Source organism: Uranotaenia lowii, chromosome 2 (genome assembly GCF_029784155.1).
Source record: "Uranotaenia lowii strain MFRU-FL chromosome 2, ASM2978415v1, whole genome shotgun sequence".
Classification (NCBI taxonomy): Eukaryota; Metazoa; Arthropoda; class Insecta; order Diptera; family Culicidae; genus Uranotaenia; species Uranotaenia lowii.
The window spans coordinates 390,443,825-390,470,910 of NC_073692.1; the positions used below are offsets into that span (position 1 = coordinate 390,443,825).

General features: G+C 34.0%; 1 protein-coding gene across 3 annotated transcripts in view; it reads right to left on the reverse strand.

Annotated features, from left to right (window-relative positions):
- The window catches only part of LOC129741865 (neuroligin-4, X-linked-like), an 862,824-nt gene that overhangs the window by 492,483 nt on the left and 343,255 nt on the right, over positions 1-27,086 (reverse strand). For all 3 annotated transcript variants that reach the window (XM_055733675.1, XM_055733676.1, XM_055733677.1), the window contains one exon: positions 18,316-18,333. The gene's annotated coding sequence lies outside the window, so the exon portion shown is untranslated. The remainder of the gene's footprint in view (positions 1-18,315; positions 18,334-27,086) is intronic.

A 27,086-nucleotide genomic window follows, 5' to 3' on the forward strand; every position in this document is an offset into this window, starting at 1 on the left:
TGAAATCTAAAGCATGGATCATTACAAATCTGGACGCATTAAAACGGGTCTATCTCGGAGCTATGTAAACGAAATAAAAATGTTTTGTGCTCAAATTGTAGGGTTTTTACTGCACTTTTGAGGAAAAATATATAAAAAAATATTCTGATGTTGTTTTGATGAAATTTCGTACTTATCGTCGAGAACCACTCATCTAAGTTTGGACAACCTCTTCACCTCTGTTGCATTTCGAGTCGTCCTACCATTCTTCTCCATCTTCTGATTAACAATTGCCCAAAATTTTTCGATAGGGCGGAATTGAGGGGAGTTGGGTGGGTTGATGTCCTTTTCGACAAAATCCACCCGTTGGCCCGATATCACTTTAGCACCTCTTTGCTGTAGTGACAGCTTGCCAAATCTGTCGAAAACTTTACTGGTTCTTTGTGAGATCTAATTGAAGGAAAAAACATTTTTCAGGCACTCATCCTTGTACATTTCGGAGTTCATGGTCTTGTTTTTCACAAAAAAAAACCGGGGTTTTTCGGCCGCAGCTCCAAATATCTTGCCAGATCAAACACTTTTCTGCAAAGTTATTAGCAAAAACGAATTTGAACTTGATGGGGACATCACTCCAAACAATGGCTTTGTAAAGTTTTTGGTCAGGAAGCCTCCCAAAATCAGATTTCGCGATTTTTGAACCAGACCACCAGAGATGCCATTCTCTACCGAGAAAAACGGAGAACGGAGAAAAAATCACCCCCGTGCGATAGTTGCAAATCACCCGGGTGAGATTTTTCGATCCTCTCCACACATTATTCGCACCCCGGTTTCGAAAGCCACACACACTTGAGTTCAATAGCTCCGGCGTGCGACGATTTGTCACTGTAGAGCACCCCGGTGAAAACACAGAACCGACTAGTTGAAGCCACCAAAAAGCAAAGACAAAAACAAACACGACGGTGTGCATAATAATAGCATCAACAAACGATGAATGTTTCGGGCGAGTGGTTCAGCTTCGTATGTGTTGGTAAACGCAACAAGCCAAGCCAGCTGCCGTCGCTGTCGCTCTCCTTGGTGAAAACATTTTTTCACTGTAGTGTGTGTTAGCTCTGTCGTGTTGATTTACAGATTCTCTACAGAGGTTCGGCTAAAAATCTCTGCGGTGCGTTTCAGAGAATCTCTACCGAGAATCGAAAACCGAGCACATCGGTGATTCTCGTTAGAGAAATTGCAAGCCTGCAGACCACATCGGGTTTTTGAACGTGGTTGTCCAAAATTAATTTTCGTCTCGCGGCTTCTATCACGTGTAACTTTTTTGGAACACAACGAATCGTAATGAAATTTTCAGCACTGATAGAGGAAACATTTTCGAACAAAGTACTGTCAAAAAATTCCAGATCCGACAACTAGGAGCGCTATGGTATGATAAACAGTGCGTTCTGATTTCTGATGATCCATGCTTTAATATGTCTATTGTTTTTTTTTTTGGCGGACCTTAAGCGGAGGAGACTATTCGGTTTCACTTGTCATAACTTCGACCAAATTGAAAAATTCTAGTTATTTTAAAAATAAAGCTTCAGGAAAAAGAGAACGTGATAAAAAATAGTGTTCATTTGGGAAAAGGGTGGTTAGAAACATACATAATAGATGGCGCGAGTTGTGCCCTAAATGAAATTCGAAAAACTTTTTTATAGGACGCTATCACAAAAACCACTTTACAGAACGTCACGAAAATTTGCACATGTAAATACTACATTACTAGGCAGCTTCACTGCAGATAACTTGTTCCATAGTGGATTGGTTTTGTCTTAAGGAACAACAAACATTTAAAACACATAAACAAAAAGGGCTTTTTTTATATATATTTTTTATTTTATTTTATTTTTTTTTTTTTGGGAGCGGCCCACCACACTCCCCCACACCAAAAAACTCATTTGAGCCTCCTGGTATACAGCTCAGTTAACAAGTCAGTTGCCTTCTAAGCCGATGTCCGCGATCTCGAGCCTCAATATTTAGTCAATATCAAACACAGTTGTACTGAATAAGTTTTTCGGTAACTGTCTTCCAACTGTAATGTTTATATTAAGCCGCGAATGTCATGAAGCTGATTAAACGACTCTGATCAAAACAAAAAAACAACACCCAAATAATCTCAGCATTTATTGGATTTTTGATGAATGATTTAAATCAGGGGTTTTCAGATCATTTGCTTGTCGGAGCACTTTTCAAAACCAAAAATTTTGGCGGAGCACCTGTTTTGAAAGAATGATAAACCCGAGTTTTGAAAGATTAATAGTATTTATCGTATAAATAGGATGAGTTTTGTCATCGTAGTCAATAAAATGAGTAATGAATGGCTACTCTTTGGATAGTTTTGCTTTCATTAACATTAACGGGATCGGTATTTTTCCTTCGTTGCGAGATATGTGGAAAATCCAGAACATAGAAAAATTGTGGAAAACGGTTGAATAATAAGTTTGGCTTTATAGGGCAAAATTTGAAATTAATTTTTTGCAAAAGATAGCGAAAAAATGCCATCAGAATTGCTAGACCTGCTACATCTGTGGATTCGTTAAGCTGCATGACGAATTTTGAAGTTCTCAATCGAGAAACTAAAATGCTTTCAACATCTGTAGCCAATTAAAAAAATATCACTGAGAAAGCTCACTACACAGCAAATTTTAATAGCTGGTTTTGCAACAAACATTTCAGCAATTTGAATTACTGGAAACGATCAGCAAACTCAATTTTTGGAATTCCAGCAATCTAAATAGCTGGTAACCAGCTATCTATATTGCAGGAAATCAGTTTTTTTTTAAACAGCCGGAAATTTTTGGTGTCTAAATAACATTTAAAATTTATAAATAGAAATTGGTTTGTTCATTTTTCTTGAGCGACATTTGTTTAAATTTAAAAAAATTAAATTTAAATAAAAAAAATTGTTATTAAAAAAATTAATAACAAAATAAAAAAATATCTGCCAGTGTGTCGACCGCTTTTTGTCAAGTCTCGGACATCATCTGAAATAAATATAAAAATTATTAGTTTCTTTAACGAATTACTCGACGTTTCAAAAAAATTAGCTTTGGTTGAAATGGTTCATCGCTGGAATATGGAATGAAATAAAATTTGGTGACCGTAACACTTTTTGCGCACAACGAAAAATGACTAGCAAAAACAAAAACAAATTCGAGATTGACAGACAGATTGCTGCACTAAACCCAAATTCACTCTTAAAATACACATGATTTTTCACTTAAAAACAAGGATCCAGTGATTTTCTTCCATTCAAGTGGGACATACACATTTCACTTGGCAGTCACTTAAATTTCAAGTGAACTCATCCACATTCACTTCAGTCGTCACTCGAATTTGAAGTGAGGAAAATATTCACTTCCTCATCACTTGAATTTCAAGAGAATGTCGGGTTGTAATTATTTTCAGAGTTCAAAATGGCAAATTCTAAAGAGCAGCGTTTAAAGCTTGTGCTGGATTTGGATTTTCCCAATTCTTTAATAGGCGATTTTGGCGGTAGTTTGTGTTAAACGTGATGTGAGAAAAAGTTATTTAAAGGTGTTATCATGTTTCAGCTTGTGGGTTGAACTGGACAGATTTTCTGGTTTGCATCAGGGAAGATTTAGAAGTCGCACTATCCGCAGTAACCGATCTGCCTTGGGATTACGATGGAATTTTCCAATCACTAAATTTATGGCGAAAGCGTAATGTAAGTATTTGAAATCGAAGTGCTGTTCTATAAATGTTCTTTTATTTAAAAACGCGAGAGATAATTAACTAGAACCTTACTTAGAAATTCAGATAAATTTCACTCGAACGTCATAGTGTAATTCACTTGACCGGTCACTTAAGTGAATTCACTTGACCCATCACTTAAAATTCAAATGAAATTACGTATGGCGAGAATTTACTACGGATGTCACTTATTTTTCAAGTGAAAATTATTTTGGGTGTGGTGTTTCAGCAACGTAGATCCAATGCTGAAAAAAACAGCAAGACGAAGAAGGTTTCCAGCAAAAAATGGGTTGCTGAACTCTTCCATCATTTTTTTTTTTGTTGGAAATCGAAACAAAAATTTTCTGTGCCTCTCATTGAGTGTTTTGCAGCGATTAGTCATATTATTCTGAGTCAATGAAAACTGTTCACGTTTACGCTCGAAAAAATCGCGCAGCTTACCTCCGTACTCCGGATGCACATTTTCAAAATGTCGGCGCAGTGTTGCCGAAACCATTGGTTTTGCAAATGTTCCGTATTTTAACCAGCGATCCATGATGATTCCAATCCCCAATTTTTTTTAAATGGATTTTTAAAACAACAAATCCAAACTCAATACTGTGCTTTTTGACTTTGTTTGATAACAGCTCATTGCTTGTTTCTGTTTCTGTCGCACGCGCTCAAGTCCTCACTAGAGTGCCTATAAAAAGAGTGACGACATTCTATTCCAAACAAAATAAATGTCTTTGGAAACAATGAAATTTACAGCTGGTAGCACTGGTTCAGTTTAAGCCTTCAAGTGACTTTTGCGAAATGATGCTTTTGTTTACTTTTGGTTGTACTTTGATTGTCGGTTTAGTGGTTTATTGCGTTTAGTTTAAGTGAGAAAGCATAAGAATTTGTTCGAAACAATGAAGTGTTTTGGTAAATATTGCACAAAAAAAACAACACCGGGATTCAAGAACATTAGGTTCTTTCGATTTCCAGCGGATGAAGACCTGCAAGTAGCATGGAAAAAGTTCTGTGGATTCCCAGATCATTTCGAAATAACAGCTAGTTTTCGAGTGTGCAGCGTCAGTAAAAATCGTTGAAACATAAGGAGTTAACTAAATATTTGTGAAAAACCTTTTTACTTTCTGCAGGAGGATGTATATTTTGCTTCCGGAAAAGGAAAAATTATGCGGCGACGTACGGCAGTCCCAGTGTACGATTGCGTTCCACAGATTGCCGACTTTACTCTCGAAGAAGATGACCTGAGCAAAATAGACTAGCAGCAGGACAAACACTTTTCTTCGGCAGTACGTTATTCCAATTTTGACATTGGCGTCACCAAGGCCGGATTAACGGGGGGCAAAAGGGGCAATTGCCCCGGGCCCCCCGGCTCAGGGGGGCCCTCCGAGGGAAAAAAAGGTTTAAAAATACTTTAATCATACAACTTCAATTTCTTCAAATCTATGAAAAGAATTCTAGACTAGATATTCGGAATGAAAACTTGAAATAAACCAACTAAAGAGGCCCCAGTGAAATAATATCTTGAATAGTTTTTTCTTACATAAGAGGTCCCCTAGAGTAAGTAGAAAAGGAGTTCTCGCGAATTTTGCGGGCTGAAAATATCAAAATATTGGTATTGAAATACAAAATTTCAACCCAAAATCTGACCAAAAATAATGTTAACTGAATTCTTAAACTAATCAACATAACTTAGGAAGAATATGAGGCAAACATCTCAAACTTTCATTTTTTTCCATCCGAACATGTCAGTCAGGATATTCTGTACGGAAAAGTTAAAATAAAGGAAAATATCTCCATATTTTCATTACATTACATTTCCAAGAAACGATTACTGCACTAAAAGAGCAGCAAATTTCGTCAAAACTGGCTCTCAGTGCTAAAAGATAACAGAGAAGCTTTATGATAATCATTTCAGAATTTTACGCGGGCAGTGTCCTGGTTAATACCGGGTATTTTTATGACTTTTTACTTTTCAATCATTACTATTGAAATTTAAGTTGGTTTTTAAATTCTAAACCCTTTTCCCTACCTATTTTTAAAAATAAAGTCTAAAAAAAGAACTGGAGTTGCATAAATTAGACCAATCGACAGTACAATCCCAATTTCTGTCTTAGACTTGAAATTCGTGTGGAAACATTTTCAACAGATTTGACAGTAGTAAATATCCTGAACTCAGCATATCATTTTCCAAATGATCATTCTTTATAATAAAAACGATCTCATAGTTGAGTTGCTAATATCATTGAGTGACTCTCTTAAGGGGGGGGGGGTAGGGTCTAACGGGTATAAAAAACACCATTTTCACGATTTTTTTCTAGAGCTATCTGTCAAACAAATGTATTCAAATTTTTTGCATTATACAAAGCATTGCTAAAGGAACATTTAGTAATTTTTTCGTAGAAAAATATTGAAAAATGGGCCGGTGACGGAGCATTTTCGAGGATGCCTTTTAGAAAACAGGATTTGCGGTGGACACTGTATCTCAGCACAGAATCATCTGAAGTCAAAAAATCAGAGCAAAATATTTTTAATAGATGTTTTTTCTGGACCCCAACGTTTTTATTTAACTTAAAAATATTTTTATGAAATTTTTGTGGCTGTTTGAAGTAAAAACTACGATTTTTCACTTAAAAATCCGCCATTTTTCACCTGTAAAATCTCCCCAAAGTAAAAAAAATCAAAAAAGAAAAACGTTGGGGTCTGGTATTTTATATGTAGAAAACATGTTCCAAATTTGAAAAGAATCGGATAAGTAGTTTTCAAATGACGATGTCCACGGACTTTAAAAATGTGCTTTCGAGAAAAACGCGTTTGAAGTTTCTGCTCTTGCTTTCTTGCAGTATTAGATAGGAGGAGATAAAGGCCTATAACTTCTACAGTTTTGCTTCAATTGACTTGAAAATTTGACACAACATTCTTGAAATGTTTTACATAAGAAAATAAAAAAATAAAAAATTGATTTTTGAAAGTGTTAGACCCTACCCCCCCCCTTAACATGAATATTTCTATGTTTTTAATCTTACATTTTTCCAAATTCATTCATTGAGATTTTCAAGCCTTATGCTGTTTCTTCACTTACTGAAGTTCAGTTTCATAGATTTTCTGAATTTTTAGAACTCGGGATCTTTGTTTAAGGTACTAAAATCATTCTGTGTTTAATCTCTATTCTGATTTTTTTTTTTTCAATCGACTAATTTTGCACTTCAACCCCTTTGGCTTTGAGGGCTTCGAATGAAACTTTTGTCACAATCAGAATAACAATTTGATTACAATTTTTTTTTATCTGATGGGAATTATACTCATAAACTGGGATGAAAAGGGTTTTTTGGATTTCAAAGATATAAAATTGAATACATATTTGGTGCAATTCCTGCTTTGGCTCTGATTGTAACTCTGAATCTCTTTTTTTTTATTTAATTCATATTTTGTTCCTCAAAACTTGATTTGAATTTATGGAAAACGGCACCGTGGATTTCAGCTAAGTAGTTTTGTTTTTTGTTTTTATTTAGACGATAATGTAGAGGTTGTGTATGTGTGCGCGCGTGTGTGTGTGTGTGTGTGTGTGTGTGTGTGTGTGTGTGTGTGTGTGTGTGTGTGTGTGTGTGTGTGTGTGTTTTGGGGGGAGGGGGGCGGGGCGAATAGGATAGTGAGTTTGGTCGGCAAATTTTCAATATCACTACAGCAAAAAAAAAGAGTTTTTTGTTTTATTGTCGCCATTTTATCAATTTCGGATTTTCGAAGCATTTATGTTAACTAAATTTTTCTAGACAGTGAATTTTAAATTTGACAGGCACTATTTACCTCCTATTACGGAAATGAATAACACTAAATCGCTTAAGTTCTGAATATCAATGTAGTGATTTTTTTTTTTCTATACTACACGGATATTTCGAAAATATCAGAGCTTTTGTTGGGGTGTTCATTGAAAGTTTAGCTTAAAACTAGTTTCGTGTTTCTTTTGACGTTCATCGATGAATATGAAAAATCGTAAAAATTTCTAAATCTAAAGATTTTGTAAATTCTGAAAAAGAAAAATCAATGTAATGTTAGTTTTCGTGTTACAAACAAACGGTAGCTTTGTAAAGCTTTTATTCTTAGTTTTTGCAAGAGTTAGTTTGCGTTTTCATTTTTTTTAAGTCTCCGGTCAAATCAAAGGCTTGTGCAGTGTTCGGTAATGGATCATTTTTTCGTCAGTAGGGTCGGTTCGTTGTGTGTGTTTGTGTATGTGTGTGTTTGTGTGGGGATAATTGACGTGATCGGTTGGTTCGGTGTTCGTTTTTTGCTCGCTAGATCGTTCTTGCTCTTCTCGTTTTAAACTTTAAACGCGTGATAAAATTCGGTGAGTTGCATCGTTGCCAAGTGCATTGTACGTGTTTGAAAGTGCCACGTTAGGACGCTTTGCTCTTTTCGTCTTAAGCGCGCGGTAAAATTCGGTGAGTTACGCCGGTGCTAAGTACTAAGTTAGTTAGGACGTATAAAAACGCGATGTACTCGATAGTGTGCGACGCGACGATTTTTAACTTTGCTTAGATCACATCCCTTCCCAAAGGGAATCCAGATCTTATTTACCTTACTCACTAACAAACCACCCTTCCTGTGACGACCGTGGAGATTTAGAGGTGTATTCGGTCTCTAGTAGCAACGGAAGTCGAACTAACAATCCTTCCCTTTCCCCGATGAACCGTAAGGACGTGGCCGGCGCCGTTATTGACCATATAAGAAGGAACCTTCGAAACGTGCACACAGAAAATGGTAAGCTAATCCCAAGTCCCATTTATTTGGATCTATGTGCAATTTTGATGGTTCTTGTCAATCACGGAGTAGCAACTACTGAAATGTACGGTTTATCCAAGCTCAAGCTCAAGCTCAAGCTCAAAACTTGATTTGAATTTATGATTTAGATTTGAGACACTGAATTGTGGTTCTGAATATAACCTGAAATTCTTAAACTCTTATATCTGTATCTCTATGGAATGTGAAATTAATCATTTTGTTAATTTTGTATTCTATGTTTCAAATCTTCATGATACTTCCCAATTGTCATTTCGTAAATATCTTTCGATAAAGCACAAACCAGACAATCAATGATGAAATGAAAATCATTCAAAATATCTATCTGATCATTTTTTTCTAAATCAGAGAATTTAAGCTGGTGATAAGAATATTAAAAAAAAAAGAAAATTAAATTTTGCATATTGCAGCTCAAATCAAAGCTTTCGTTTTTGAGAAATTTCTAAACTCTTCCGCAATGTTTGCACGTGATTAATTAAAAAATTTTAATTGAAGATACCAAAAACTATCTTTTACGCAGACAACATGGCTATTCGAAGACAGTGTACTGAACTCATCTCCAGTTCTTTTATACGGTTGAAATGTAACGTATTCTCTGGGATAGCATTTGAAAAAAAAAAATGAATCATAGGGGCCCCCCGAGAAAAATTGCCCCGGGCCCCCCGATGGCTTAATCCGGCCTTGGGCGTCATTTTTCTTATAGGCACTCTAGTCCTTACACGCAAGAACGTGTTCAATAAAACCCAATCGAAATAAATTGAAATGGATTGACAATTGATCAGTTATTTTTCCAATTGACTTCGATCGATTTCTACCAAACCGTAGATCAAGGTTGGTGTATGATTTTCGTTGCTTACGTCGCTGAGCACTTTCAAAAGCTTCGCGGAGCACCAAGTGCTCCGCGGAGCACGATCTGAAGACCCCTGATTTAAATCATAACGATCTGGTTAAAAGGAATGTCTAGCATCTTTTTTCTATATTTTTTTTTCTACCCAAACCTTTCGTGAAATGTGATCTACTCAATCCATTCAAGATCCATGACAGTAACGAACCGACTAGAACCAGACTAACGAACTGCTGATAAAAGTAATACAGCGAACACTTGCAGCAGAATTGAAAGCAAACAAAGATTAAATCATCACCATTTGTCGTTGGTTTTTTTTGTGTACGTTTACTAGACTCTCTCTTTGACGAATGATGCCGCCGACACGGAATGGCGAAGCTATGAGCTTCTAAGCAGTTTTCACCTCATCATCCTCTAGAGCAGGGGTGAGCAACCTTTTCAAGCAACGGGCCAATTTTTAATTTGAAATCTTTCCAGCGGGCCGCACTCAAATAAATTTTGCCCCTGGAGTTAGGCATCACAAGTAACATTTCTTCTAATATAAGTGTGGATGAATGAAAAGGTGATTACTGGGGTTTGGAAAAATCAAAAAATATCTGCAAAACGAAAAAAATTCTTAATTTGCTTTGAAATAATGAAAGCTATATGAACGTATGATGTACGTTCTTGAGCTTAAGAGTTTCTCAAATAATAAGGAAATGTCCCTATAAACCCAAATTGTGGAGAGGGGGTGAACAAAAATTACTTTTTAAAATTAGATAAGATAAAACTTTGATTTTTTTTTCCTTTGATTCAGTTAGGTACAGGCCCATAAAATATACCATCTCCAGCTGCCAGGAAGCACAAAGAGCTATATTTGACAGACACATTACGCATATATTTTAAAAATTGTTCCGATTAACCCCGTTTTACAGTTTTGTTTTTTATGCAAGGTGAATAATAAATATCAGCCAAAATTGAGCAGGAAAATCACGAAATTTTGATCAATTTTGTATAATTTAAATTTTTTAATTGATTTTAACTTTTTCGCGAATATTGAGAAAATTTTGAAGGTCTTTTCATGGTTCGTTAAAATCCATTTCCTTTTTGAACCGTTTTCCAGGAAAAAATTCTGTTACGATAGATAGGTAATTACGTACTATTCGTCATCACTTCAATTCAAAAGTGTGTGGAGCTAAATCACAGCGATAACTTATAGTTAGGTTGCCAGAATTTTTACAGCACGTATCCGGGCCGGATATAAAAAACAGGCAATATCCGGGCATATCATTTCAAAATTTACGACCAAAAATCCGGGCAATATCCGAGAAAATTTTGTCGAAACCTAGAAATTATTCAACAAAAATAAAAAAATTAAAATGAAAATAAATTTTTTTAGTCAAAATTTATCGACAGGTTTTAAGTATAAAACCTTCTATGAAAATGTTTACACATCTTTCTCAAAAATTTAGTTTTGTAGGCAATAACATTAAAAATTACAACACAATTTGTTTTTTTACTTGATTTTCCGAAATTTCATTTTCAATGAAATCCGGGCAACCGAGCCAAGCCGGACTGTTTCCAAATTTTGTATCGAATATCCGGGCAAACCCGAATTACCGGGTAATCTGGATACCTTAACTATAACGAGAAAAGTATATTTTTAAGAAATTACTGTTTTCTCAGCGTTGGACGTTGAATTGTTATTGGAATTTATAGACTTAAAATGCGCATTTTCAAAAAGATATTCCACAGTTTTTTTTCAAAGATTTGATTGTTTTTTCTACAAACGGGGAATAACTGCTTTTCATGACATTGTTGCATGTTGAGCAAGCTTGTTGAAATCACATGAAAATTCATAATTTTAAAATGTTTTCAAGCCAACTTCGTCAAAACTCCAGTTAACATTCTTGATTCTAGGATTTTTTTTAACTGATTTCATGATTGTTTTAGTTTAATGAGCATACCATTGGGATAGGCTTTCAAAAGCTTATTCATGAAAATCGTATTAAAAAGAATTTAAATTTAAAAAGAAAACTTCTCAATATGTCGCTGTTTGGCATGGTATTTCGATTATTTTTTCTGTCGATGTTTGGCATGGTATTTCGATTATTTTTTCTCTCAAAATAGCACGACAGATGATCGTCATAAAAATTTTGGGTCAAATCACAAAGTGTTTGACATTGTCCTTGTTAAAAATTTAGAATTTTTTTCGGAAGCTTTGATACTGACTTATGGCGATAAGAAATCTTAAACCGTTCACCCAGTCTTCATTAATCAGATTTCCTCATTGCCGTCAATATTCAAGAACGAAAATGTTTCACTTGTTGATGGTTTTTTATTTTTATTCTTTTTTGTTCAGACTTAGCTTCTTTCTGAATTTGATGAAAGAATAAATTTTATATATATTATCTGAAGAGAATATTCATCATACAACTGTATCTTTGCTTGAAACGGAAAAAAAATGATCACACTAACGGGCTCAGAAACGCCTGTGGTCATCTGCAGCACTCGGATTTTTTGTTTGCTCTCCCGATCTGCTTCCATGGATTAGAATTTGCAAATGGTAGATTAATAATTAGGAAAAAATATTATCTTAAAAACACCAATATAACGTTTTTTCAATAAATAATCTTGCATGTATGCCTTTAAAAGAACACATGATGATTAATAATGTATCGTTTAAAACATCGTAAAATTGATTCAATTTGAAAAAAGCTTCGCGGGCCGCACAAACATGTGTCGGGGGCCGCATGCGGCCCGCGGGCCGCGCGTTACTCATCCCTGCTCTAGAGTAACAACACCGAAAAAAGTTGAGGAAAAAAAACATTGAGACCAAAACATGGTTTATCCAACCGCAAGACTGACGAGTAAGATTTTTTTTTCGGTTTGCAGGGGAAGAACTCTGTACCGTGAATGGTCCAAGCTGGAAATTCCCCCGGAGGCAAAATGGCGCACCAGACAGACGGTCGCGAATTTAATTGAAAAGCTCACCCTCATTTTCGGGTCCCAGCCTCAGTCTTCAAGAAGCAGATTTGTTTGCTCCTCGTCCTTCATGGCCTTTGCCGGGAATCCAGGAAAGACTTGGCTTCGTCTTCGGATTTTTTTTTCTTCTTCCCTTACGCCTCAGCTTTACGTTGGCGTTGATGGCGTATTCGGCGCTGATGATGTTGATGAAAACGACAAACGTTTCTCTGATGAGACTGTCAGCGAAGATTACGCATTATGTGCAAATGTTGACGAAGAGCAACAAGGCAGCAGCAGGGATAAAAAATACTTCTGAAACCAACGAAAGAAAATCCAAGGTGTCATAAAGGTATATTCCCCAGAAGTTTTTTTTAAACATTTTTCTCTTCCATTTTGTTTTTCTAACGTACGCGGCACAGATGGTGAACGTTTGCCGCACTGATACGAAATTAATTTCAATTCCTGACAAAATTTAATAAAATTTAATTCGGGCTTATCTTGACAGGTTGGAGCTGAAAATGTTACAGCCGAAATCCCACCCGACGAAGTATGATACCGGAGACTAAACGTCATCTTTGGGAAGATTGAAAAGGCCATGAGGATCGAATTTGTTATTTTCACCAAACACGTGAAATAAACAAATCTTATTTGGTTCAAATAACTTTAAAATATATTGCACTTTGTTTTAAAAAAACTTTGAAACTTGAGAAAACTTTTCAGCAAGCTACAAGTTCAGTTCAATATTTCACCTTTATTGAACATATGGTTCGTTTAAAGTTATCTTTATAAAAAATGAAAAATTACCATGTAGTTCGATAGTACTTGCAACAAATATGATGTCGGACGATTGGAAATTCCGTATGGGTTTTTTTCTCTGTTAACTGGGGAGAATGAAGGTTACTGTGTATTCAACGAGAAATTCATTTGATAAAAAGTCAATAAAAGATAGAGACGCGTAAACAAAAAATGAATGATGAGAGCATTCCAATAACATAGATTATTTTACGTTTACCTGCTTTTACGTTGTAAAATATATACATGGATAAAAATGGCAGTGCATCAGTTTCACGTTATTAAAATCTAAATACTCAATTAAAATAACAATATTTTATTTGTATCATACATGATGTATTGAGGTTGAAAATTTGATAAGAAATTTTGACACTATAATTTTCCTTGGACGTGTTATTTTTTGTGGTTGGAAGTTATTTTTTTATTGTTTTTAAGAAGGCATGGTGAAATGAATTGTTTTTGAAAACCTATTTCAAACTAAGTGTTGAAAGATCAGGGACTTAAAACTTAAACATCAGTATCTCGTTGAAAAATTAACTTTATAATGAAATCATTACCCTGAGTTTGAGAAGCTTTTAGTTAACATTAGTGACTGGAATATATGAGTAAAAGACAAACCAACAATTTGCCTTTCTTCATACATAATTTTTATTATTCCTTCCTTTTAGGTCGTTTATTATTTTTTGATCTCATCAAATGCCATAACATCGTTACAGAGACAAAGTAAATTTTTATATGATCATGGGTTCTATTTCAAAATTCATATTTATTTTAGGCACTGGAGTGTCATTATTGTTGAAATTTTTCTTTTCGAATTTTCAAAATATTTCACTCGTTTTTCACTTTTTTGATTTCTGAATATTATATCAACCAAACCATTAAAGTTATTATGAATTGTTCTCAATTGTCACTGTAGTACTTGATTTTCTTACTTCAAGGGATTTGCTCGATCTTATTTTCTAAATCTAGGGCGAAGGAGTTTAATATGTCATTTGTGTTATGTATTTTTTTAATTTATTTAAATACATATTTCATCTAATATTTACACATTTGCTGATTTACTGATATTTATTCATGGATTAATTTAACTTTTTTATTTTTTTTACAAAAAAGTGGTATTTATTAGATTATTATTTTATATTTTATTAGTTTTATATTTAACCAAGCTCATCTTTGAAGTTGTGTACTATGAATAACTAACTTTTTTCGATGATTTGTTTTCTTCGTGAAATAGCGAAATCAAACTGAGGCAAAGAGTTTAATTGCACTGACGAGTTTTCAAAAACGATCTTATCCAGTTATCCCAACCTACATAACAAATTAAAAATTAAAAGTAACAGTAAGGAGAATCACTTCGTCTTTTAACAAAACTATAATAATTTAAACATATTATTATAAATATTTTTCGAAGCCTAAATATCGTTTTTGAAAACACATAAGTGTATCAGGAACAAGAATTAGGAAAACAAATTAGCTAAAAAAAATTCAATCAAATTTTTTACTATAGTTTTTATCACTGCTTCAAAGATAGAAATAGGAGTTTCCTTAAGAAAAATCTAGGAGCATAGAAGGTGTAGGAAAACTCGATCGCACCATTCACCAAAATTTATCCTGATCTATTACCTATCCCCTACTAACAAAACCCTTTTCTTGGATATTGAAATATAGATTCGCAGACGTATAGACGGTTTCTATAGATGGTGATATTGGCTTACCCTTGTTTCTGAATTTTTCAAAATTAACCTTTGGAATACAAAGGGACAAAAGGTTGTTAATTGATCCTATGAAGTATCCTACTAACAATCCCTCCTTCATTCCTCATTGACTACTAGGACGTGGCCGGCGCCGTTATTGATCATGTTCAAAGTGAGAGCATGAGTTTTGTGCATTGTGAATGAACTGCTAATCCCAAGAACCATTCTTTTGACCCTTGCACAAAGCTGATGGCCTCGATCAATCACGGAGTAGCAACCATTGGCGAGGTAGAACTTGTTCTGCTTAGCCACGCCAGCGATTATGGAACTTGAAGTGCGTAAGTTTAACAAAGTCTAATCAAATATGTTATTTGAAGTATAAAAGAGATGATCATATCCAAGCACTTCAAGTTCAATGATTTAAGGTGGATATGAGTAGTCAACTAAGCTAAGCTAAGCTAAGCAAAACTTTGAAACTTAAGAAAAGCATTCAATATGAAAGTTTTCACTAAATCATCTACTATTCCTCAGACCGCAAGTAGTTTTGAGTTCTGTGAAGAGAAGTTTTCTGTTTGATTATAAAGTAACGGTATTTTAACGATTTTTTTTCTTTCATATAGATTTTTAGAGTTAATCTGTTATCAATAATTGATTTCACTCAATACTGATACATTTTTAACAAAGTCTACCGAATTAACAAAAGCAACGATGGGCAGTTTTCTTGAATTATCGATCAAAATTTATGAGAAAATTTTCAAATGGAAATATTTATTTATTGATTTTTTTATGTTAAAAATGTTTATTTTTTATCTTGATTTTTTTCAGTAATTTCAGATAATTTTTTTAGTATATTAATTCAAATTTAAAAAAAAAGACGGCATATTCAATTTGAACTATTTAAAAACTATTTTTATTTTTTGAAATGTTTTCAATGAGCTTGTCTTTGTATTTTTATATCAAGATATTTTCTGGCTTTTGCCCTTGTCAAGACCCAACATCTCAATTGAGGTCAAAAAAATATTCAGACTTTGAAATTTTAACCAATCTTATCTACACATGAAAGTTTATATTCATTTTTTTATTTTCATTATTTTTAATAATTTTATGAAGAGACTAACCACCGTAATTTATATTTGTTACTTTAATTAAATCGGCCTTAGCGGTGAAAAGTGATGTCCTTTTAAGTAGGGACATCTAAAGATTATGAATTTTTTTTTATATAGATAGAATAGAAGGTTAGATGGAATGAAAGATGATGGAAATGAGCGGGTAGAATTTATTTGGAAGCATTATCATCACATATTAAATTTTTGTTCCTCACGGGCCTACTACTATGAAGTGGTAGATACAGATAAATAAAGTTAAGTTAAAATTAAGATACATACTTGAACAAAAAAATTGTAATTGTGTCTGATAGCAGAAGCCAACTTTATCAATATAAAAGTTTCAGTGAACAGACTGTTTCAAAAAGTTGATACAATATATATACATCCTTAGAATACTACAGAAGTTGATAACATGAAAGGGTATTTGAATATTTGAACATCAATTACCTAGTTATCTGTAATTCGAATAGGGTTTTTTTTAAATTGGGTTGTTTACGCGAGCCGGTATCAGAAATGTTAAATATTTCCCGGGTCGGTAATGGATGTGGCCGATAATTGGATTTTATAAAGATTTACAGAATGTAGGGCAGCAGGTGCGGGGCACATTGATAAGAAACAGAATATCCAAATTGTTCTCAGTTCTTTTTAGCTAGGACTCGGTACACATGCTTTGTTTTACTTATTTATTTCGTGTTTGATAGAAAAATAAAAACTCACGATGTTTTTCTTAGTTCCTTCTTTCAATGTCTAGATTTTGTTTAGAAAAATTAAAAATGTACTGGTTGGATCAGCCCACTTAAATGCGGGGAAATTCTGCAATTTTTATTCTATGGGGTCTCCTAACTTTTATTACAGTGAAACTTTTCGAATTATTATTTCAAGGGGCCCCCTTTAATGTAATAATTCCATTTTTCAATTTTGTTTATCTTGATTTCTAGAATTTTAAGTAGTACGATAAAGTAATGTTGTAAGAAAATAACCCTTGAAAGGACCGGGGCGATTGTCCCTAACGATCTCCATCAATCCGGTGTTGATCTAAGCATATTTTAGGCAAATTTGACTGTGAGGTTTTGATGATTCAAGCAACATCAATATAAAAAACTTTCTTTAGCAAAGAACGATAACATACACCTTTACATGTATTTTTTTTAAATGGAAAATAAGAGTGTAAAAAATTTTCAATAAGGGGTTTGAGCATATAAACAAATTAGATTTTGAAGTTCTTCCAATTTGAAGATTTCCTATAGTTTGAAGAACCGTTTGAAGGATTCATTGTTTGCATAAATCTGTGAACTTGTTTATAAAGCATCAATTATCTCGGAAACGTCGTTATGAAGTTTGCTTGCAAGTTATTCGACACTCCAATGAAATGCTAGCTTACTATCCAAAGGAAATGCAAAATCCATACCACCCTCATTTATCAAACTTTCCATCCGCTGCAACTCGAGCCTGCACACAATGCGCAATGCAAAACCGGTGCGAATGGTAAACTTTGTGATTCCAGAATCTGCCCAACCAATTCATTCAAGGGGGGTTCTTTCCGCCAAAAAGTTCACACACGACCTCTTCCCTTCCTTATTCTGTTCCTCAAGTTTAGAGATTCAGCATCCACCCGTAAACCAAAAGCTCGAAATGTTTCCACAAGCAGCCAGTTTTGCCTTTTTGGCAGGAAAAGGCGATTAGAGAAATGGTTGGTAATTTGATTTAAAGTTTTTCCATTCGGTTTCCCCGTACCCTTTTTGGTGGGGCATCGCTTTTCGGATGCGGTGCGAAACCATGATTTCGATTCCTTTTGCTCCAGAAAAAGTTGAAAAAAAAATCCAGGAAAGCTCATGGTACCGTCCACCTTTCGAAGGATTTTTTTCTCGCTCATCCGATATAAAATATTTTCTGAATATGTTGGTGTGTGTGAAAAGTGGTTTTGAATTAGCTATCGAAATTCCGTACTATCTGGAGCCACTTTTTTCCCCCTAGAAAACACCCTTTGGAAGCACCCGTTGCCAGGCGGAGTGATGAAGTGAGTTTTCTATCGCAAAAGTTGTCCTGGTGTAAACTTTTTCACTCGATCAATATTTCTTGATTGCTTCCGGGGAGAAAAGCTCCCTCGAAATGGAAAACGATCGGAAAAGTGTTTGGGAGGAAAAAAAATTCCCGCTCCAAAGGAAAACTAAAAACCAAAAACGGTTTTCATATTGAAAACGCCAGTCACCCTCCCTGGATGGTGGAACCAGCTGATGTGGACCATTTGTTGAAAGAGATTTTTGGACCAAAAGTTTTTAACTGCGAACAAAATCTAATGGAATTTTAATGAATGCCATTTCCGATTGGAAATGGACGAGTGTAGCTTTTTTTCATCTGCCTCTATCAGAAATCTCCGATGGTTTACTGGCAGTTTAATGGTTATTTTTTTTCAGACACTTACCTTTGATTAAGCATTCATCTGCAATGACAAGGAAAAGAAAATTCAATTATTAGTGGAATACTCAATCGAGCCGAATAGTGACAGATGGGTGAAGAAATAAGATATTGGAATCTCTGTAGTTCGTGGTAAAGTTTTAAAACTTAAGAATGGAAAGGAAATGGATTTTTTTCTTTTTTTTTTACATTTTTGTGGGAAAAAAAATGATGAAACTTAATGTTTGAAGCTTATTATATTCAAATTTAAATATTTTTTGTTCACATTAAAACAAATCGCTGATGTGATCATCACATATCTATTAAATTTTTTTTATTAACTGTAGCATCTAATCGCTTTAAATATTATTTTCCCTATGGCCGTAGGAACGGAGGGGGGGGGGGAGGTTTTGAGGGCTAAACCCACCCCCATCCCTTCCAATGAGGATCCTAAAAAAGCGAAATATTCTACTCTACACTAAAACTTTAAATTAAGAAATTAATTGAATAAAGTTAATCAAGAGTAACATCTAGACTAAACACTAATGCTAAAGCCTCAAAAACCAATGCAAAATTCAAAATTCAGCTTTTTTAAAAAAAATATTTTAAAAATTTTCTCACTTTTCATAGAAATAAAGTTCTGAATAATAAATTTTAAATTAAATTAAAGCCATATCGGAGGTTCTGTTTTTACATAATTCTCATAACTAAAACTATATTCCTATTTCAGCATCTATTCCTATTTCGGAATCTGTAGCCAGTTCCGGATTGAACGATTTGCAGTTCCAATAATCATAAGAAATAATAAATGAAAAGTGGTTTGGAATTCCTGGTACAATTTAGTTTTGCAGTTCATATACAATTTAAATCAAGTGATGCTTTTTAAATATTTTGAATATAATTTTCCTTATATGAAAAAATAGAAAAATTTAGCTTGATGTACAAAATCGAAGTTCTTAAACTTATTTCTTAAGGAGGGGGGGGTAGGGTCTAACGGGTATAAAAAAACACCATTTTCACGATTTTTTTCTAGAGCTATCGTTCAAACAAATGTATTCAATTTTTTTGCATTATACAAAGCATTGTTAAAAGAACATTTAGTAATTTTTTCGTAGAAAAATATTGAAAAATGAGCCGGTGACGGAGCATTTTCGAGGATGCCTTTTAGAAAACAGGATTTGCGGTGGACACTGTATCTCAGCACAGAATCATCTGAAGTCAAAAAAATCAGAGCAAAATATTTTTAATAGATGTTTTTCTGGACCCCAACGTTTTTATTTTACTAAAAAAAATTTTTATGAAATTTTTGTGGCTGTTTGAAGTAAAAACTACGATTTTTCACGAAAAAATCCGCCATTTTTCACCTGTAAAATCTCCCCAAAGTAAAAAAAACAAAAAAGAAAAACGTTGGGGTCTGGTATTTTATACGTAGAAAATATGTTCCAAATTTGAAAAGAATCGGATAAGTAGTTTTCAAATGACGATGTCCACGGACTTTAAAAATGTGCTTTCGAGAAAAACGCGTTTGAAGTTTCTGCTTTTGCTTTCTTGCAGTATTAGATGGGAGGAGATAAAGGCCTATAACTTCTACAGTTTTGCTTCAATTGACTTGAAAATTTGACACAACATTCTTGAAATGTTTTACAATAAGAAAATAAAAAAAAATCGATTTTTGAAAGTGTTAGACCCTACCCCCCCCTTAAACGAAATTCAATCATTTAAAGCTTCGAAATCGCAATGCAAAAATTATACGCTTCGAAGTTGCACAACTTTCTATCCAATTTTCGATAAGATGTAATTTTCGATCAATTAAAAAGTAAGAAGTTAAAATTTTTAAAATCCTAAAATTCCATCAAAATAAGTTTTCAGGTTGAAAAAGTTTTAAGCAACATTAACTCAATTCAAATAATATGTCACATATACCCAACAGCAAGGAGATTATAATCAAATTATTGAGGAGTTACGTTCACTAGGGCTCTTACTGATTAGTAAGAGAATCGCGACAAGAATCGGCAAATGTTCGCATCGCACTCGAGCAGTCTAGGCAACAAATAGGAGAATTACTCGAAAAAAAAGACACATAGAATCTTCGCAAGAATTCTTGACTGAAAAATTCGACCAGATAAGCGAAGGATTTGAGGAATTTAAACTGGAACTAGTAGCATTGAGAAATGAAAACCAAGAGCTTAAAATGGAAATAGTCACTTGCAAAGAACAAAACGGGGCTCTCTCGGAACGAATAGATGTGCTTGAGGTAGAACTTGATCGTATAAATCGTAAGGAGCTATCACGTAATGCAATTGTCCTGGGTGTTCCCATAACAGAAAAAGAAAACTCTTGTGCTCTCATTCAGCAAATAGGAGTGGCTGTAGGCTGCAATATAGAAGAAAATGAGATAGTAAATGCAAGACGTCTGACAGCTTTTGGAAAGGATCTGCTTAATGAAACCAGAAATTTGCAAGAAGGTATGGGAATTAAATACATATGGCCGGGACGAGATGGGAAAATTCTGATTAGAAGAACAGATGGCGCAAGACAAGGCCGTGTGAACGGGGGGGGTTTTAAGGGTTCTACCCCCCCCCCCCCCCCCCCATGGAGATTTTTTCCAAGTAAAATTTCTTAGTTCAAGAAATGAATCTTCATCCAAAAAGGTGTTTTTAAATAAGTGTTAACAAATATGTCACAAAATTTTCTCGCCTCCGGCGGAATTTACAACTCTAGGCCTAAGACATTTCATTCTGCGACAGTACATGACATATACGATTTGAAACTAGTTTATAATTTTCAGTTTGGATTTACAATTTAAAACAAAACCGTTTCTTGCCTTTGAAATTGGCATTTATTAAGAAATGTTTCTCAATAAGTTTATCCATAACGTTCTAACAAATCACTGTGATAATAATAAAAAACTGTTATATCATAACCACTTAAATGCTGATATAAAATATTCTCAAAGAATCCAACCAATTTAAACATCAACTTTAATTTGTGTTTATTGTTCTTCTAAATACTCAACTCGACATTTAAAAATTTTTTATAAATTACACAAGGCCACAAAATTTTCTATTAATATAGGTGCAAAGGATTTAAGAGCAAATTTTTAATAATTTAATTTTTGTGTCTTGCAAATCTTAAAAATAGATATAAATTATTTTAGAAAAATTTGCACTTTTCTGATAAAACTCTGATATTTTTTTCTTATTTACAAGTAGTTTTATTGAAGCATTTAACTCATAAAGTTTTTTTTTTGTGCCGAGTATTCAATTTCACTTTTCTGTGGTGTTTGTAAGAGGGGGGCCGTGATAAAATATAAAAATAAGAACTGAATAAAGGGTTTTCCTCAAACCTGTGATTCATTTTGACTTTTGCGAAAACGTTTATTAAAGTTTTCTTTTTGTTTACTTTTCCCAATTTTGAAAAATAATAGATTTTAAACGAACTTTGAAGATGTATTAACTTAATTATATTTGAGATATTTTTAAAGCAAAAATCAAATCCATCAGCAGATTTCGAGAAGTTGGTTTATTTGAAACATCAATTCAATTTTATAAATAAGTTATGAAATTTCGATGAAGTTTTTACTGTCTTCCAAAAATTTTAAAATTTTATCGAGACTGGGAAATAGCCAAAAATACAACAATAAATATTTTAAAATATAAAATGATCATATTGATGAAAATAATGTTCTTTTATTAGGGAAATTTCATAATTAATAAAATTTAGGCAGATCGAAAGTTAGAAGAAATGAATAAATATTGAAAAAGATCGAGTAGAATTTGATAAGAAGCATTTACATCACATGTCATCAAATTCTTCCTCAAGAAACAAATTTTCAAATTATGAATTTGAAATGGTCTTACTAAAAGAACATGACTTTCACCGACAAGGCCGATAAAATGAGTTAACATTTTATTATTATTTTCAAATAAATTAACTTTTTTTTTTTAATAAAGTTACCGATTAATAGTCAAACCGTTAAAAAAAATTTGAACAATTTTCAATTAGTTTGTCTTTGTTTTTCAAGTCTAAATTTTTGTGTTGAAAAATGATTCGAAGAAGAAACTTCAAAGCTTAATTTTAATGCACAATGTTGACTCAGTTAATATTTGATTTTCTGAGTTTTCCTAAAGCTTAAATTATGATAAACGTTTCAACTTCAGATCGCATCACGATAAGCATTATCACAAAAAAAGTTCAACTGATTTCAAATATAAAGTGATTTTCTGAATCCTTGTTTACTTAAAATTTCACCAATGATATCACAATCAGAAAATCCAAAGAGAATGGATTCATTTATGGATTCATATGATTACAGATAATTTTTATGATTTCAGATAATTCAACCCTTTAAGACTGCTGACAAGATTTGCCAGCCGATTTTCAAATGTTAAGATGAGGAGATATTTTTAATGCAATATTCTTTATATTAATCTCTTTTTTTTCTGTTACTAGTTTAAAATTATTTTAAAAAATTTTAATGGATTTGAATGAGAATGTTTTGCGAACCATTTAAATTAATATTATTTAAAGTTAAAATTATAAAATTAGCATCACTTAAATTGTAAAACACTTAAAATATATATATTTTTAAGCATTTCAAATAAAAAAAATTAAAAAAAAAAATTTCGATGGGGAGTCACCGAACAAATATTTTAACTTTTGGTGGAAATGCAAGCGTTACTGCAAGTGAATTAGCGTTACAGTTATTTTTTTCTTTAAGTCCTTCCTTCCTTATTTATTGTGTGTTTTGGTATTGTTAGTAATTCTAGCATAATTTGAATTTCAAAAAACCCCCCCCCCCCCCCCATGGACGAGTCCTTCGCACGGGCCTGGCGCAAGAGTTGAAAAAGTAAGCTCGAAGCAGGATTTGGTGAAGCTGATGGAATCAAAAAAGCGTGCACTGAACTTCTCTAGTACATCATCGTTTGCCATGTCGTCACCAAAGCGTCATCATATGCAGAATTAACTTCCAGCCACTGCCGTTCTATGTAAAATCAATTAATAAATCATGAATATTACATCTAAAAACTATTTAAATAATACAATCGAAGAATTAAATAAAAATAGTAATAAATTAAATCGTTTTTCTTTAAAAATTATCCAGCTTAATGCAAGAGGTATCAACAATCCTGATAAGTTTGATAATATAAAGTTATTGTTGAACCAAATTGGCGAAGAAATTCACGTTGTTGTCTTAGGAGAAACTTGGTTAAAGCATGAGCGCACCAAACAAGCTTATTTGCCGGAGGAATAGCTGTATACGTGAAGGATGGAAAAAAATGTGATGAAAAAAAATATACATCTTAGTGAATATCATCACATTCACGTTCGCTTGCAAATTAGTGAAGGAAAATGGATATCCACGCTATCTACAGACCACCCTCAACCAATGTAACCCACTTTTTTGAAAATTTGGAAGCCATACTGTCCGATAACGATTCAACTTCTTCATGTGTCATAGTAGGAGATATGAATATCCCAACAAATAAACCTTCCAGCCCAGATACAGTTGAATACTTGGATCTATTAAATTGCTTCAATTTTCAAGTTACGAATTCCTGTACAACAAGACCCGCTAGTAATAATATCCTAGATCATATACCTAGTCTGCTCCAAAATCGTCCAATCTAATATTGTAAATGAAACTATTTGTTCAGACATAAGCGACCACTGGATTATAATCTCTTCGATATCCTTGAAAAAAAAAATGTTTTCGCCCGCAAACTCGAAAAAGTCCTTGTAAACAACTCGATGCTCAACCAGCTTTGCAGAGAAAGCCTATAATCTTAGAGCTAATTCTGCAGAAGAACTCCTTTCGAAAGTAATAATATTATACCAAGAACTTAAGGTCCAATGTTCGACGACCTTCAAAGTACATGCCAAAGTGAAAGGAATATGCCCTTGGATGACAGTTGATGTTTGGGAATGGATGAAAATTAAAGATAGACTATACGCTAAATATAAAAGAAATCCATTCGATGAAAACACTCGTAACTTATTACAGCACGCATCAAGAAAATTAAAGTGGTGTAAACCAAATGCGAAAAAAGCTTACTATTGTAATTTGCTTAGTAACTCAAACTGCAAAAATGTTTGGAAATGTCTTAATAATTTATCCGGAAACAGATCCAAGCAGCATGATACACTTAAACTTTCAGTAGATGGAAACATGATAAGTAATGAGAAGACTGTCGCCGATACCTTCAATACCTTTTTTAGCAGCATAGGACCCCAGCTTGCCTCCACCATTACGAGTCAGCGGAATCCAAATCGATTTGGAACCTTGTCACATCTGCGAAACTCTATATTTCTGCAACCGGCTACCGATCAAGAAATAATCTTGAAGATTCGAGTCCTTGACTCGATGAAAAGTGCTAGACCTGATGGAATACCTACACACTTCATCAAAACCCATTTTAGCTTCTTCTCTAAATTAATGCGGGATGTTTTCAATGAAAGTCTATGTACTGGAAAATATCCGGACTGTTTGAAGGTCGCCAAATTCGTACCGATCCACAAAGCGGAGTCTAATGTGAACAACTACCGGCCGATTTCAGTTCTGCCAGCCTTCAGCAAAATCCTAGAACAACTATTGGTTCCAAGGATTACAACGTTTTTCAAGAGCCAAAACGTCCTATTTGATTGCCAATATGGATTTTGAAAAGTATCTAGCACGGCATCAGCTACTTGCGAACTCTTCTTAGATGTATATAAATCGTTGGATCAAAAAAAAATCAAGTTGGACTTCTTTTCCTCGACCTTAAAAAGGCATTTGATACTATAGACCACGAAATGTTACTCGAAAAATTAGGTTTCTATGGCATAAGGGGGATATCGCTTAAATTATTGAAAAGTTTCCTTATCAATAGAAGCCAGTATGGGTCTTTAAACGGAGTTCGAAGCTGTTACCAATCGTTGAGAGTTGGAATACCCCAAGGCAGTAACCTAGGTCCACTCCTTTTCCTGGTGTATTTCAACAATCTACCCAATCTCAATTTAAATGGTAAACCACGTTTATTCGCCGACGACACTTCTTTGTTTTATACTGGGAATGATGAGAACCAAATAGTGAACAGCATGCATGAGGACCTAAAAGTTTTGCAGAAATACTTCGACGAGAACCTGTTGTCCTTAAATCTGGCGAAGTCCAAGTATACACTGCCGGCCAAAAGTTTGGGATCACCCACTAAAAAACATGCAAATTTTGATCGTTCATATCTCAGCCGTCTTAAGACATATTGAAAATCTTCTGGTCTCATTTGATAGATAATGAGCAATAGCTATCTCGGAGGTATTTTGTCCAAATATAATGTTTTAGTTTTTAACTTAAAACTTAACCTAAAGTTATAACATTTTCAAAAAGTCGCACTCAATATTCAAAGCCGATCATCTCGGGATAGGGTGGACCAAATCTCAAAATTTGAGTGGCATTAGAATTCCTGTTCTTTACTTCTCAAAACACAATCAAAAAAATTTGAGAAAAAATTCAAGAATGTATTTTTAATTAATAAAATAGACACTTGAGTTATCGTCCAAAAGTTTGGGATCACCTCTTTGTATGGTGAGTTTGGGATCATTCTTATAAAAACATGCAAATTTGTTTTATTCATATCTTTCTCATCTAACATCGTATTGCAGAGCTGAAGGGTTCATTTGGAAGCTTAGGAATTGTTGTTTTTTAATAAATTCATTCAAAAATTATATTTTAAGGTGAGAACTATAAAAAAAATCTGGGAACTTTCAAAAAAACAATTAATTTCAGGTGATTTTTTTATGGTTATCACTTCAAAATATAATTTTTGAATGAATTTATTAAAAAACAACAATTCCCAACAATCACACGATGATCTGATTGTTGACTCCATACCAATTGAAAGAGTAGAAAACTTCACACATCTAGGACTCAACATCGACAACAGACTAAAATGGACCAAGCACATAGAGAAACTACATAAAGAAGTTAGTGCAACCTGTGGTTTGTTGTGGAAAATCAAGAGATTTGTTCCACGGAAACATTTAGCCATGATGTACCAAGCATACGTTCAATCAAAGCTGCAATATCAAGTTTTCATCTGGGGTGCATCAGCGGATATCCATTTGAAAAAACTCTAAGCTGCACAAAATCGATGTTTGAAAGCTGTCTACAACCGGCCTAGGATGTACCCAACACGCCTCCTATACTCAGAAGCTTTAAACTCAACGCTCCCAATAAAAGCTTTAAGAGAACTTCAAGCAACCTCGATCATCCACTCGCACTTTTATGACCAACGAACTCATCACAATGTTGTGTACGAACAACTGAGCCACGAATACACGCTTCGTAACCAGGCCGCCCTCAGAATTGATCAACCGCCTACTGAAATGGCTCGAAAAGCATTTCCCTACTATAGTAAACACGTTTACAACAATCTTCCTGGAACTCTCAGGGAAGAAACGAACGTCAAGAAATTTAAAACAATGCTGAAGCAATACATAAGAACCAAGATAGAAAGTTACTTTAACTAATTAGCTCTTATGTTGAAGTACCCGATGACTCATAACTGTGAGCCATAGCCGATAAACCCTTCCTTCAAAGAGATTTATATCACTGGAAGCAATGTGAAATACGCACTTCCCATCATTCACATGTCTAATATTGCCAACACCTACCCTACAAGCTGTTTTTATAAGCTTTACAATGTTTGTTTTTTTTTTCGTTTCCGGCCAACCGCCACCACCCGCCAATCGCCATCACCATCGCCCATCCACAATTTAAAGAAAAAATGAATGAAAAGTGAAATGTGTTGCTATACATACTAA